At 33.9% G+C, this 15,685-nt stretch overlaps 1 protein-coding gene across 4 annotated transcripts in view; it reads right to left on the reverse strand.

Moving 5' to 3' along the window:
* Positions 1-15,324, reverse strand: part of LOC145668033 (UPAR/Ly6 domain-containing protein qvr-like) — a 416,709-nt gene extending 401,385 nt beyond the window's left edge. For 2 of the 4 annotated variants that reach the window (XR_014127951.1, XR_014127952.1), the window contains exon 1: positions 14,887-15,322. The gene's annotated coding sequence lies outside the window, so the exon portion shown is untranslated. Of the gene's footprint in view, positions 1-14,886 lie in introns of all 4 variants that reach the window. The other 2 variants (XR_014127949.1, XR_014127950.1) reach the window with 2 other exon arrangements.
* Between the last annotated feature and the right edge of the window lie 361 nt (positions 15,325-15,685).

A 15,685-nucleotide genomic window follows, 5' to 3' on the forward strand; every position in this document is an offset into this window, starting at 1 on the left:
GTTGGTCAATAGCGACGTCCAATCAGCGTCAGTCTGCGGCCGCAATTCTGATTGGCTGGTTGACTGAGTTGGTTGGCAAGCCCTGATTTCTGGTTTTGTATATATGTTTTCTTCTGGCTGATAGCCCCAAAACAACTATATTCATCACGACCCCAGGAAAACTTCAGTTCTTAATCGAAATTAGATGTTAGTAGCGTAGAAGAGTGCCAGGTGGTATGATTAGTCACGATTTTCACCCTACTTCGTAGATACGTATGTGCAATAAAGCCATGAGGCACTGGAGTGCTGGTACATATGGCCAATAATGAAGGCCGATAGCTTTCGCTGTACAGTGAGGGAAATGTTTACATAGTAAAACACATATTCTGGTTTTTGTGGGTGAATTGATGACTGGTGTCCTGTATCCCCACTTCCTGACAGACTGGATACTTTCGAACATGTTTCGCTTTTGTACTTACATGAATGTATCTTCTAAGACAATAATACTACGTTAGGTAAGTGGATCTAGGCGTTGCGCACTACATTTGCATTCATGGTTCAGGAACTCGTGCAGACTTGAGTACTGCAGCTTTACAAATACAGCAAATTAGAAATAGAGCTTTTTGCAGCAAAGACTAAATATCAATTTAGGAAAGTTTAAAACATGTAATTACGTATAATTATCAGTGCCCTCTTAACCCATTCAGGGTTTCCATAAGTTCTCGTGATGAGAGTGTACCTGGTCTTTTATATCAATTGAATAAATCTATTGAATGCAACTCACCTGCACGAGCTCCCTCGTGGCTAAGTGGTTACCATACCTTGGGGATGGGAGACCCAGATTCGATTCACGGCGGGATCCCACGTGGTTCGGATCTCACGTTAAGCTGTAGGTCCACGCCTCATATAGCCTCACTGCTGAAAGAGACGCTAAACTAAAAGTCAAAGCAAAGCAAAGCAAAGCAACTCACCTGCAATTACAAATTTTGTATTTAATTAAAGGTTAAGGAATAGGTTACAATACTATCTGTTTCAAGCAATAAATTTCTTGAGAAGGTTAAGCAAATTTAGAAGTTTATTTTCGCCATTTAACCAAACTGGCCATTTGCAAAATCCCATTTATATTCGAGAAATTGTATGAATTTACATTTTTCATGTAAACAAGGATACAGCAGGTGACTGTGGCGCCAATTTATTGAACGCCCGTGGAAACAGAAACTTCAAAATGCCAAACTAATTGCGTGTTCGAACAAGAACAAACATAAAACGTTCTCACATTGTGATTTTATAGAGGAAGTCTACTGCATGCTATTGTACACATCGAGAAACAAGAAGTGATACATGTAGATATTCTGACTTCTGTGTGTATGTGTTTAATTCTTGCAGACCATATTGAATATTCAGCGTTCGATAAATATTGTAACTATGTCAAAGAATAAATTATTTTTACAAAGTTTCCACAAAATAACTCAAATATATTATGAAGGATAATATGATTTCGAAACTTATACCTAGAACAAAGAACGCAATGAAGGAAAATCATAATCTACAGAAGATTGTTGAGTTTATATTCAACAAATTTGCAACCTACTGTCAAACCTGTGTCGTTGTCACTGTGCTGACTTAGTTTGCAATATTCGGAGTGTCGTGTTCATAGAATGTCGCTAAAAGTGGATATTTTTTACGCACTCTTTGTAGTCAGCGAAGAAAGGTCTTTGTATTTGGTAACATTTATTTTGGGAGTAACGGTAGTAGGGCTGGAACGTCCAACAGTGGTATGGCTCGAACGTACAGAAAACAACATTCCCTTTAATTTACTAAAAACTGTACTAAAATTGTTCTTCCATTCTAGTTGAATCAACGAAATTACTACAGTTAATGATATCGTGGCCAGGTAAACACAAATGGGCCCATACAGAAAAAAAAAACAACAACAACAAAAGGAATCTGTTCGAGATTACGAATTGAAAGTGTCACGTAAGATGCTTCGTGGAATTCGACAACTGGTGGGCCAGAAGAATCGCTACCTCAACATGACATGACCCAGAGATTCAATTTGACGCAGTCTACTGTCAGCAATAACATCCTCGGTTTCACAACGACCTTAGATGCTACATTGCTGAACATAAGGCAAACTGAAAAAAAAAAAAAGAAACTGTAAATAAGAAACGTGTGCGTATGGGTCAAAAGGAACGGTGGTTCACACATTGGATGAAGCCTACATTCATCTCACAAAAATAATAGCATTATTACGTGTTGTCACCAGATACGGTTAAAAGGGGAAGTTGCAGGTTCAAAAGGTGAATCAAAATGTGAAGATGAACGCTGCCTATTTACTGAATCCACCATGACCTAATCTTTCCTATCTCCGACATTCTTTATTTGTAAAAAGCTAAAAAGAAAACCAGTTAAGAATCAACATGGATATACCGTCCACATGTCCCATATGGTTTTATCATGACTTGAAGTAGGAAACAAAAATGCCTACTACTGTCTTTCATCATATTCCTGTCAAATATCGTGACGCTAGCCTCATTAACTTTTGTCCATTTGAATTGTTAGAACAACGGCTACAATGTCGCTACCACTGCATGCGGGAAATCTGCGTTGAGGAATGGGATTAAATTCTTACGCATGTGCTCAAATGCAATTTGTTACAGGAAAAATTACGATGTCGAGTGATAGTCCTTAATGCTACTAGTCAAATAGAAATTTGACAACCACGGCTTTCCACAAGGAAAGTAAACTTTGAAATGCAGTCGGATATAAAATTCACAAGCCTTCTGTATAATATTATAGATTTACACATGTTCATGGTAGATGATGGAGCTTCAATTTAGATTGAATCCTACTTTCAAGCAACAATAAGAATTAAAAATGTCTGGAAATAATAATAATAATAATAATAATAATAATAATAATAATAATAATAATAATAATAATAATAATAATAATAATAATAATAATAATAATAAGTGGCGAGTGGTTATTTGCATTGCTGTAATAATAATAATGTTAATCCAATACAAGTCGATCGAGCTCTCCGTGCTTGAATATTTTCGAACTTGATATTTAGACAGTTGAAGCTGTTCAATGGATCGTAATCAGATTTCTAAGTACCTTAATAAGACTCTCCAGATAAATATTGAGAGTTTTGTTCGTATTCTCAAACATCAGATTATTTTACTGGTTAGTGAAAATTGAAAAATAAGATTTTCTCAAAAGTAGTCTAAGATTATATTTGTATTTTGTATAAATATTTCATTAACAAATGTACGATATACACTATCATTCTCTCCATATTTGTTTCTTCCTATTCATATGCATTGCAAGACTCCATTTGTTGATTTTCCATGTTCTTCTGGTTTCATTTTTAATTGATAACAGTGCAATAACAAATATTAACATTTCTGAAATTAAACGGTAGTTACAAACACAGTGCCATAATTGTAGCGTTTACATTGAACAGACGTGTCTATTTTTGAGCTGCCGGTACTTCAAGCTTTTTTGATTTTATCTGATTGGACGACCAGTTGTATATTACACTCCGTAGAATGGTCACGCGTAGCGTAGTCACTAACGCTTTCGCCTTCGGTGTGGGCTGTCCCAGGTTCGATTCCTGGTGGGGGCACTCGGTCGAAAAAGTGTAAAAAGCTTTTTCAGACCAGCCATCCTGAATGAGGTTTCCCTAGCTTTTTCTCATTTACACCAGGCAAATGTCGGGTGCCACCTAACATCCCAGGCCACTTCCTTCCTTTCCTTTCCCGCCGCGGGCTGCCATCCCTCACACGTGACGGGCTAAATGGCCATAGATGCCGAAATATCAGAAATTCTAAATCCAAATCCACATTCCGTAAAACCTCATCAAGAAGAAACCTGAAAATATACGTCAGAAAGTTCTCAGTGAAAGAGAGAAATGTAGTTTATTAAGAATTCTTTTCAAAAGTGATTTTTCATGGATTCTTATTTAGTTTATATGATTTTGGTTTCAATGATTTCACTTGCATGTTGTAATTTTGACAATTTTTGACATTTTTGAATCATGTGATAACAGGAGAGGAGTAAAGTACACAACAAATAAATTAAGTAAAGTAGACAATAAATTTCAAATGAGGTACTATGATGGTGTGAGTTCTTTCTTTTTTCTTTTTCCTTTTCTGCTGCGATTTTCTCAAAATTATTATAGAGATTTTCTTGTTATTAGTAAATGTTTCATATTATGACTAAAATATGCAGTAATGCATTTCTTCCTAAAAGAACCTAAAAAGGTGGTTTACTGATGGAGTGACATTTCTTCGGAGAAAGTTTTCCCATAACATCTCTTATTACTTTGTTGATATTTCATAAATTAGTATTTCAATAATAAATGTATAGTATGGAATGATTGATGATTTAAATGGGAGCGAGAAAGCTTAGTGCGGTGGTCCATACTTCTTATTTTAAATGTACTTTTAATGAATCTTTTCATTTTAGAAAGGAAGTTAATAGCAACAACCTAGTACTATTATTCTTACAACGAGGGCTTCAATTTCTTAGAATTGGCAGCTGTTGCGAGCAGAATCTTTGACTCATTTGAACAATCCATTTTCTTCTAAATCAATCAGTTCAAGTAAGATTCGACTACAGCTATAAGATTTAAATATTGACACCTTAAGTAAGATTAAAAAGTATCGTAAAAAATATGAAGTTTTATAAATTCAGCATACTTTAGAGCACATACGCGACTGGAAGATATGAACCGAATTTACTTTTTCTTTTTCCTTTTTAGACTCCCAAATTCGCAACTTTTCCACTTTATTACGACTTCAAAAAACAATTTCGCATTTGTTCGTCCCACTTCATTTGATATACATTTTCCTTCATAATCATACATATTGCAGTTATGTTCTCATCATCAGAAACACTTTAAGCAAAAATCTATTAACAACTGTATTGACTTCCAAAACTGACTACAACAAAATTTGTATTTGCAGAAAGAACATTTTGTATATTCAAATAATATAGTATTTCGTGACAGTATGGAAGGTGGAATTTAGTTTCTTTTTCAGTCAATAGTCAGGTGTTTTGAAACAAAAGCTATATTGAAACTTCTAAATGAAGAGCGTCAAGAAAGCACCAGTTGCAATGTCATAAACAAAACTATAAAATCGAAATGGAAAAACTTCTTTTAAATATATGTATTTTTATTAGTGTCACACTTCTTCAGATAGTTCTATTTTCTGCCAGTATTTGAAAGGTTCAGTCTGCTTTGACAATATGTTTCACATGGTACATGCAGTGGCCGTATGAAGGTAACCAAATACTCGTAAAACACTCGTTAATCAATTAGTACAAACAAGTTTAGGTAATTATATACCTAAGGATTGTATTATACAGGGTGTTTCAAAACAACACCAACAACGTTTGGAAGGTGATTCCTGACACCAAGATAAGACAAAAAGTATACACCAACTTGGGTGCACAAATGCTTTCTTTCGGAGTTATAGGCTGCCGAAGACATGAAAAAGTACTTTAAAGGTCCATAGCTCCGAAACTATGGGACCTGCCGTACTCGGGTCAAGATTTCGTTTAGGAACTAATATGCACACTATCCAAAAATACATGTTTCAGAATCCTAAGGTACACTCATGTCCAAAATTATTGTCGCATGTCTAAATATGTTGTTGAGGAATATAATTGATAACGAATTCACCCGGTATTTCTTATAATATTAGTATGTGTATAATCAGTAAATACATATATGTGGCAAATTTCATGTCAAAAGAGCAGTAAATAAGAACAATAAAACGAAAATAAAATTTTCTTGTCCATTCAGTAGCATTTTGTTTTACTTATTCTAATTTTCGTATTTATAGTTCTTTTTCTATGAAATTTACTACAAATATACATTTTCCGATTGTACACATAGTATCAGTATTAAAAGTACCCTGCAAAACCATTATCAAATTATATTCTTACAAGAAAACAGTTATAGATATGCGGCAATCATTTTGGACATGAGTGTACTTACGCAACAATTTTTATAGAGGAAGTTTGGCTATGGGCATATAATTTGAAGTACACACCAACTACCTCTATGAAAATTGTTGCAGAAGTACCGCAAAATTGTGAAACTTGGATATTTGGACAGGGCACATACTAGTTTCTAAGTGAAGTCTTGACCCGACTACGGTAGATCCCATAGTTTTGAAGCCACGGACCTTTAAAAGTTTTTTTGTTTGTTTGTTTTCGGCAGCTTATAACTCCGAAAGGAAGCATTTGTGCACCCAGGTTGGTCTATATTTTTGTCTTATCTTGGTGTCAGAAATCACCTCCCAAACGTTGTCGGTGTTGTTTTCAAACTCCCTGTATTATGACGGTTTAATTACATATGATAAAGCAGAAAAGCAAAGCTAAGGATAGCTTCCGAATAGCAAGTTAGTTAAGTTTATCACATTGGTGTGTAAACTTTTGAAGTTTGGTATTATTTTTTTGCCAAATGGAGGCATACTTTTACCACTGATTTCTAATTTCTCGTTGGAATGCAGATGTTCTATTTGGCTCTCAATCCTTCAATTATATTAAAACGTTCAGTCACCACTTCACTTGAACTGTCATCATCGTGTATGTTATATGTCTTTGCAAAATTAACTAATAAAAGAACTTTATTTCCTAATTTACTTTGCGCGATGTGTAGGCGCATCTGTATCTTCCCGTGGCTCTGTGATGCTCTATGGATATATTTATGGAATCAAGGTTGAATATCTAAAAAGAGAAAACCACTGCCAACACTTTTATGCTCTTGAGGAACGCCTTTCTACATGTGTGTGTAGTAAAGAGAGCGCGCGTGTCACTTTCTTCTTGTTTACAAGCCGTCTCACTGGAGTATGCTCTTGACTCACTCTCTTTTCCTTGATACAAGTTCCCAACGATTTGATTTGAAAATAACTTTAGTCACTCACTACTATATAAACTACTCTTGAGACCATTTTGCTTGAAGCGTGGTTTTCGTAAACACACCTGCTCCAATGATACGACGCGACGGTGGATGATGCATCATCACGCCTACTCAGTTTGCAAATCATATAACAAACGCAATTGAAAGAGACGTATTTCTTCGTTCTAGTATCATGTAAACTAGGTTCAAGTCTTTCGAAATACCTAAGCCTTTAGATATAAAGGGCTCTTAGTGTATATGAGGGGCTCAAGCGGAGGTAATGGTAAGGGACATTTTTAAAATTTCGACTAAACTGGAAAATACAGTTCAACATTTCCACGCAATGGAATGCAATGGTACATACCAAACAAATTTCCCTCCCATCTGCAGATACATTTCCGAATTTAAACTACCTACATACTACTCTATGGTCCGATCTCAACCCACTTCCGAATTTCACTGAAAGTGGAGCTGCCATTATGTTCCCCCGAACCAAGCGTCACACGATTTGCTTTTAGGCTAAGGAAGACGGATGATTAATGGAAGTCAGTGATTGAGAAATTAACTTTTGTGCTCTCCCTCGCACTCAGAGCCACGTACAGTAAAGACACACGCATGTAAAAGCTTTTATTAGTAGCATATACTAGGACTCAAAGAATAATTGGTTAAGTAAATTATAATTTACTCTACCATTTACTTAAAACCATTAATTATTGTTTTAATTCAGAGAGTATTAATTTTTTTGTCTATTTAAGCACGCATATTCTAATCATTCCTGAAGGAAACAATCTAGGATCCAGTAAATGTTTTCTTGATATTATTTTATTAAAAAAACACAAGAATTGTACTACAGATAATGAACAATCACAGACTATTTGGCTGTCTTTCCTGTCTCAATTTCAACTATTTTTAAAAAGCAGGTTCACGTTCGTGAGCATAAATTTAACAAAAATGTAGAATACATAAACTTGGTACACATCTTACTTGAAGACTTAAAAAGAGTGATATGCTGGTACGCAAGCTGAAGCCTGCAGAGGTTGATTGTCAAAAGACGCTTTTGTGTTGCATGACAATGTGTGTCCATACACCACCGCCCACACCGCTCAGACTCTTCAAACGCTGTGTTTCGAGGTGTTGAAGCATACAGTCCCGATCTCGTCCCGTCGGATTAAATTCTGTTTGATTCACTTACAGATGCTCTCAGAGGCTGTCGATACAGTTCCTATCAAGAGGTGAAGGAAAGCGTTGCATTCGAGCAACGTTTTTTGTAGAGAGTATAAGAAAGATTACGCAACAGTGGACCAGATGTATTGAAAAGCAGGGTGATTATGTTGTACTCTTGTAATAATAAATAATAAAATGTGATTGCAGACACTTATTCCTTTACTCTTATATATATAGCGATGAATGTATGTATGTTCCAGCATGAATCTAGAAAGAACGGAGTATTTTTAACCAAACTCGGTACACTACATATAGTCTGGAAAAGGTATATACTGTAGGTGTAAATATGATGGCAAAAACTACCGATATTAGTGTCGAATCCATAGTTTTGGGAGTCGGTTAGGTAAAGAGTGACACTACAGATGCCATTTAAGTTCAAATTCAGTTCTCATTAACACATTGGGGTGTGGAGTGAAGTTGTAGCATGTCAAAATATCAGAAAACTACCAATGTTAGTTTTCGGAATCCTTAGGTTCACTGATGACAGTTATGATGACCTTTGAGCTGAAGTTCAGCCACTAGTAAGACCCCCTGGCACACCTTGGGAGAAGAGAAGAGGGTAATATATAAAATGATCAAAAACAATTAGTGTAGAGTCCATAGTTTTCAGGGCCTCTGAGATAAATAGCGACAACTCCCGATGCCATTTCAATCCAACGTGAGCCCAACCATTTCATTTCAACCCAACGAAATTAGTATTCCTTTTGAAGGGGAAATTGTAACATGAAAAAAAAATAATCGAAAACGACCGTTATTATTATAGAATCAATAGTTTCCATAGTTTTCGGGATCCCTAAGTTAGTTGACGACATTCTTATATCATTTAAATCTACGTTTAATCCTCATTAGCACTCTTAGGATAGTGGGAAAGGGTTCACACTTAAAAATAATCGAAAATTACCTATATTACTGCTAAATTCATAGCTTTCAATTTCGTTGAGATTAATAATTATACTCATGATACCATTAAGGTCCAAATTCAGTCCCCATGACATGGAGGTGAGACCGATAAAAAATAAATGGTCTCAAATATCTGAGATTAGTATTGAATACATACTTTGGGTTCATCAAGCTATTGGGTTACAATAGCGATGACATGTAATCATAAGTTTAGGCATGAACGCACATATCAGCTGGATTAGAAATATACAGGAGCAACACAAAAGGCGTTGCTCGCATATACACACACATACTTATGTGAACAATGTACTGGATGTGTGTTGTTATTGAAATTCAGTATTTGTGAAGCTCTTGGTCTTTTGAAAGCAAACAGTAGCATCTTACTTTCTCCCGTTTACAGAAAGAGAAAATAACAAGAAATAAATCACTAAGAAATATTGATTACCATTACATTTATTGTATTATAAAATTAAGATGTAAGAATCAGACATTTTAAAAGCATATTTATATATAAGTTATATACGTAAGATATTTTAGTTACAAGACTGTAGTAATATGCTACTGGACATTATTATTATTGTTGTTGATAATAATAATACCCTGAAAGTTATGCAACTTTTTAACCATTATGAATCTGAGGTCCAGCGTACCGGCAACTTTATTTTTAGAAATAAAGTGATATATCTTTGTTTCAAATGTTTCAGTCATTTCTCCGTAATGATGTAACAAATAATTTCATTTTCTTTTGAAACAAAGATATATCACTTTATTTCTAAAAATAAAGTTGCCGGTACGCTGGACCTCAAATTCATAATGGTTAAAAAGTTGCATAACTTTCAGGGTATTATTATTATTATATATATATATATATAATAGTTGTAGTATATTAAGGTATGTACCAGAGATGGGTGGATCAATGAAAACTTGACCTACGACCCACTGACCCACAACCCACCGTGACTTACTCTACCCACCACCCACCATGAACCACTCTGACCTACCAAAACCTATCGTCTTCAACTTTGACCCATGATCCACGCCTTCGTCTCATCTGACTAAGGAGTTTACACTTGGAATAAAACAACGTTGTCAAATTATCATTAATTGGAGTTTAAATTTCTACGGTGAATCGCACAAGCATCGCTCTGTTCCCATGGCGGATGTGATCTTTTCGATATGAGATGGTAAAGTCTTTTTCATGGGCCAAATTACGATGAATTTCAATTTAATTATCACACATAATTATTACCTTGTTGAATTACGTATACTTTTAGTTGAAAATAGGATGAAATTTAAAAGTGTCAAATCAAGATAAAGTTACCCAACATAAAGAAAAAAGAGTAAAATTTTCCATATCATTAAGCATACCGTAAAAACTTAAAATTTCCATGAAGTTAAACTTACAGTACAAATTTTATGTCTATTTTTGTTACAACTTTATGCCTTGATTGCCTTGTGTTCTGAACGCTTCAGTAACTTCGATCGTTTTCGATTATTTTTATAAGTCAACCCACTACCAATTTCCCTTATGTATAAAGTGCCCCCTCACAAAAGAGAATTTAAAAAATGCTACTACACGTTTTGTTTATTTTCATAAAGAGTTAATATAATAAATTTCGGCTCCCTAAATTGCAGGGCTCGTGAGATACTTAATTTTTCTAAAAAATTCGGACCCTCACTCCCTCTTTAGTATATGAACTATATGATAACATACCAGTTGGAATTGGGGCCTAACTATATACCAAAAGTCATTCCATTTGACTTTGCAATTTGGCTGTGATGATCACACACACGTAGTTACATTCAATTTTTTATATAGTAATTCATCTATTACAGATGATTCAAAAATATAGTTTTTCCAGTAGTTGGCTACTTTAAAAATTCAAAGACTATGTCTCAAGTAGTAAGTCCTACTGTCGTTATTACAATTACAAATATCAATATCCAAAAGTGCCTAAATTTCTTTCTTCAGTTAGATATAGCCATCTCATGTAACAAACAGAAGCAAATGAAAAAGGAAGAAAAATGGTGGCCTTAAAAGTAAAAACAGACAAATTCACCCGTGTTCAGAAGATGCTATCTACAAGGCACTGAGCAGAGTAGGTCAGTGGGTCGTAATGGACCATGGTGGGTTGGTGGGTAACGATGGGTAGTGTGTCACAGTGAGTCACGTCCTGTTGACCCACGACTTACAGACTCACTCACAAATCTTGACCCACTTGTTCCACTGACCCACTTGGGCCATCTCTGATATATACTATCCTTCATCTTCGAAATCGCAAATCCTTTTTCCTCCCTTCTAGATCAAATATTGAAAGAAATGTTAAAAACACATGTTTAAGTTTTTTAAATGGAAAGTTCAAATATGAAATTTGCTGTCTGTAACCTTAAGGGATTTTGAGATGCGTATATCCTTTAATAATAATTGCAACCTCCATTTTATTCTTTCCCAGGTAAAATTCTCACAAAAAAGATCTTTTCTTAATGCTATTTTACGTGATAAATTCTATATATTTTGTAAATTTTAAGTTTTAAGCTTAAATAATTTGGCCCATGAGTTGCTTACTCAGCCAGTTAGGATTTATCCCTTTATATATATGAGTATATACAATGACATCGACATTGTGTGTCTTATCATCACGGGAAAACGGCTGAACGGTTTGAAATGAATTTTGTGATATGTCTAGGACTTACCTTCACTACGGGGGTGTTTAATATATCACTTTCATCAAATTGTGTATCTTATGAGGAAGAAGTTTAAAATTCAGGTTAAAAATAGAATGTCTCACAAGCTCTTCAAGTTAGGCAGACGAAACTCGATATATAAACTCTATTTAAACTAACTTGACCAGTATTTCAGCGTTTTCAAAAATTCTACTTTTAAACAGTGAAAGGAATGAATAATGGTAAATAAAGGCGAAAGCGAGGAAACGGTTGAACTGTTTAAATGAATCAACACTCCCATCGAGGTTGTTTTTTAGTTTCATTTCCATTGAAATGTTTATCTAAGGGGAGAAAATGTTCAAATATATCTTTCAAGTACGTTTGGAAAATTATTCTTTCCGTGCGAAGAACGAGAGTATCAACGAGTTAATAAATTATCAGCATAGTTATTTAATATTTTAAAAAAATATTAATATAAAACCGTTTTATACAAAAATTCATAATAATTGGAAATGGAAACTGAGATTTGGAAGAAATTAGTCTATAGTTTGTATTTTGAAAGTATTGTTCCAGTATTTACCAATTCGTAATGAAAAGAAACCTAGATATAATTCGAATGATCGACCGTGGGATTTGATTCAATACTTCCCAATTACAAAGCTGAAATGTTCGCTACTACTCATATCTCTTCGATTAAGTTTGAACCACTGGTCATATGACAAAACTAAGTCAAAAGACATTAGTTGTTCTCCCAAGTCCATCGGAATAATTTATTCTACAAGATTTGATTTTAATGAAATCAATCAGATTATTTGTATTTTCTAGAAAGTTGTGACTCGGAGGAGGAAATTATTATCCTTTTCAATATAAGAGCAAATGTTACAGTTATTTAAAAATAAAGAATAACTTTTATTTTCATTTTCAGTCATTAATATGAAAAGCTTTTTATCTATTTTTAATTTAGAAAAGATCACATTTTAGACTAAAAAAACAACTTTAAAAAGCAAATCGAAAAAAAAACACTCGCTCTATGAACACCAAGGTTCTTTGTCATATTCTACAAAGAAAAAGTGGACTATTTTTGGGATGAAACATTGTTATTCATTCCTTATGCTATAACTTATTTGGAGAACTTTTATATCTTACAATTGTTTTAATTTTGATCATGAAACTATGTAAGACGCTTCTGAATCATTGATATGTAAGTATCTCCTAGAATTCAGCTTCCAAAAGAGCGGACGAGTCTGGAGTGTGAAACTTATAATCGAAATTATATATCACTATTAAATTTTAAGAAGTGATTGAAGTCTCTCACAGCTGTATGGTTACCTTACGTGTTTTCGACTCAGGAGACCTGGGTTTGATTCTCGGTGGGAGCTCATGTCGATTGGAACTACGTTAATCTGTAGATTCATGTCTCAGTGTAGTCTAGATACTGAATGGGACGCTAAATTCAAATAAAAGTGTTCATTATGATTCTCTCTCTCTCTCTCTCTCTCTGCATATGTATATACTCTAGGCTTGTTTACGTAAATATAAGACTAACTGAAGAAATATATGTACTAGAATATAGGTTTTTAATATATGCTTAATTTTTGTAATTTAGTCTGAAATCACTGGTAAAAGCAACATTTTTATTATTCAATTCACTATTTTTCGACGTCTAGCTTAAAGGAGATTCCTTAATTCCCATAATGTACTTACTATATACTAGGAAACCACAGAATACTACATCAGGGAGAGTATATCCCTCTACTACAGAAAAGGATTTTGATTCCTAGTAAAATTGTTGTTCAATATTTTATGTAGGATTCCAAAATCGTTTACAACCTTTTTTTCAGTGTGCACATCTGTGGTATATACTCATGTAACTTAAAACGCCAAACTATAAGAAGGGTACACATGCTTATGCTATATCTGTATAATAGTACTACTTTTGTTTAACATGATTATAAAGATATTTGAGTGCTTTGTAAATTTATATATGTCATTTATTTACCGTAGGAAAGTAACATGCAGAGTAAAAGAAGTGTTGAAATAAAATTTAAGTAATCTTTGCAGTGTATCAGTATTCAAATTACGCTAAGGAATATGATTTTGATTCAGTGAAGTCTATTTACACAAATAGAAATTGTTTTGCTCTTGAGTTTTTTTTTCATTAATTCGTATTAATTTTGCTGTTTCTGTAATAATCTCATTTTTTACTCTACTAGGATTAATTCAATGATTAAACTAAAGACACATTTCACTTACAACTACAACTTTAATGTATTTTAGGTAAAATTTTCTAACCGGTCGTCCTCCAGAAATAAGGCATAAATGACAACTTTATCCTCTCTCGTACTTGTGCAAAATACTATGCTTTTAACTATTTAAAAATACATTTCATCTTTAATACTAGCAATAAAATTGTCACTATTCTCTAATGCCTTTGATATTTCAGAATATATATATATATATATATATATATATATATATATATATATATATATATATATATCACTGTTTTAACATATCTTTCCTGAATTTTAAAATTTTGTAATTTCCAGTAACGTTCCACTACATGTTGTATGTATTTCTATGAGTTTTTTTTTTTTTGTCTAATGATGCTCGTGATTTGTTCAGTATGTTATAACACTGAACAAAAAGCAATGGAACTGAGTATTTATTGCATGTCTTGGTTTAAATTTGTACTAAAATCAAATGATTTTCTTTATTGACACATACGTTTCCATATTGCCTTTTCTTTGTAGCATTGATGTATCTCCACTTGTGAAAACCCTTCTTTATCAACGTTTATTTCGTTTTCCGTTGTTCAATTGTCTTTCCATTGCATCGCTTACCTTAAACTAGTTTTGACCATAATATTAGCATGAATTCAGTTTCTGAAATATTTCATTATTTTTTGAGGACGTAAAGAATAAATGTACATAACGTACACATTTATTTTTAAATCAAGTGCTGAGATAACTTTTATTTCTATAATAATAGCGTAGATATCATTGGAGTATGCTTTGAGGCCAATACTGGATATTTGAAATTTAAATTAAGAGAGAAAATAATGTAAGACACTTCTGATAAAGACAACACATTTCAATCAGATCAGTGAAACATACATATAGTATTATAGATATAATTGAAAGGTGTTAAAAAGCCTGGAGGTATGCAACCAAACATGCAGTACGGTATTGCGGGTTGCTTACCTGCAAGTATAGCCTTCCCTATGACGGAGACAATGAAATAGGAGCGCTGGCCGCCCAGGCTATTGCCTCCACTCCAGTCCCACATCAACAACCATCGAAAGACGAACAGATGAACACGTGCTTTTTTGGTTAGTAGGAAAGGATGTAATTTTAAAAAAAATAGAATATTGTTTATAGATTTAGAGGAAAAGTGTTTGATTCTTTGTTTCAGCAGTGTTCCAGTTAATTCTCTTATAATGTCCAAACGGGTGGACTGTTACTCCCTTCACGAAGCGGGAACGTATTTATCACACAAGTGGTTGAGCACTGCACTTAGCTGTGTGTTTGGCGCGTGCTGGAGAGTAGTTCCCATGCACTATGTCTCTATGTGAGACACTGTTTGTGTATGTGTGTGTTGTTAAAGTGTGTGAGTGTGTGCGTCGAAAATATCCTGCAGTTTTCGTCTATTGATCCACAGTTGGGCAGTGGAGGCGTGGATATCCCTGCGCTTGATCAATGTTGCTACCTTCACTCCTTCATTTTATGCCTAGGATAAGCAAAAATAGTTTGTTTACGCAAATACTTATTATTTCAAATCCCTGTGCGTCCTTCAACTTGAAACACTAGTTATCTTAAAACATGTTTCATTGTGTCATTGTAGGTTATCGTATATTTATGCATGTAATTGAATTCGTATTTAAATAAAATATTAACAAACTATCGTTATTGAATCAATATAATTGATTCTATATTCACAACAAACAGCAATGTGGAAATATATTTATGTTTTCTTTTAGAAAAGTATTCATCCAAGAAAACT

Source organism: Thermobia domestica, chromosome 13, assembly GCF_964235325.1.
Source record: "Thermobia domestica chromosome 13, izTheDome1.hap1.1, whole genome shotgun sequence".
In the NCBI taxonomy this organism is placed as follows: domain Eukaryota; kingdom Metazoa; phylum Arthropoda; class Insecta; order Zygentoma; family Lepismatidae; genus Thermobia; species Thermobia domestica.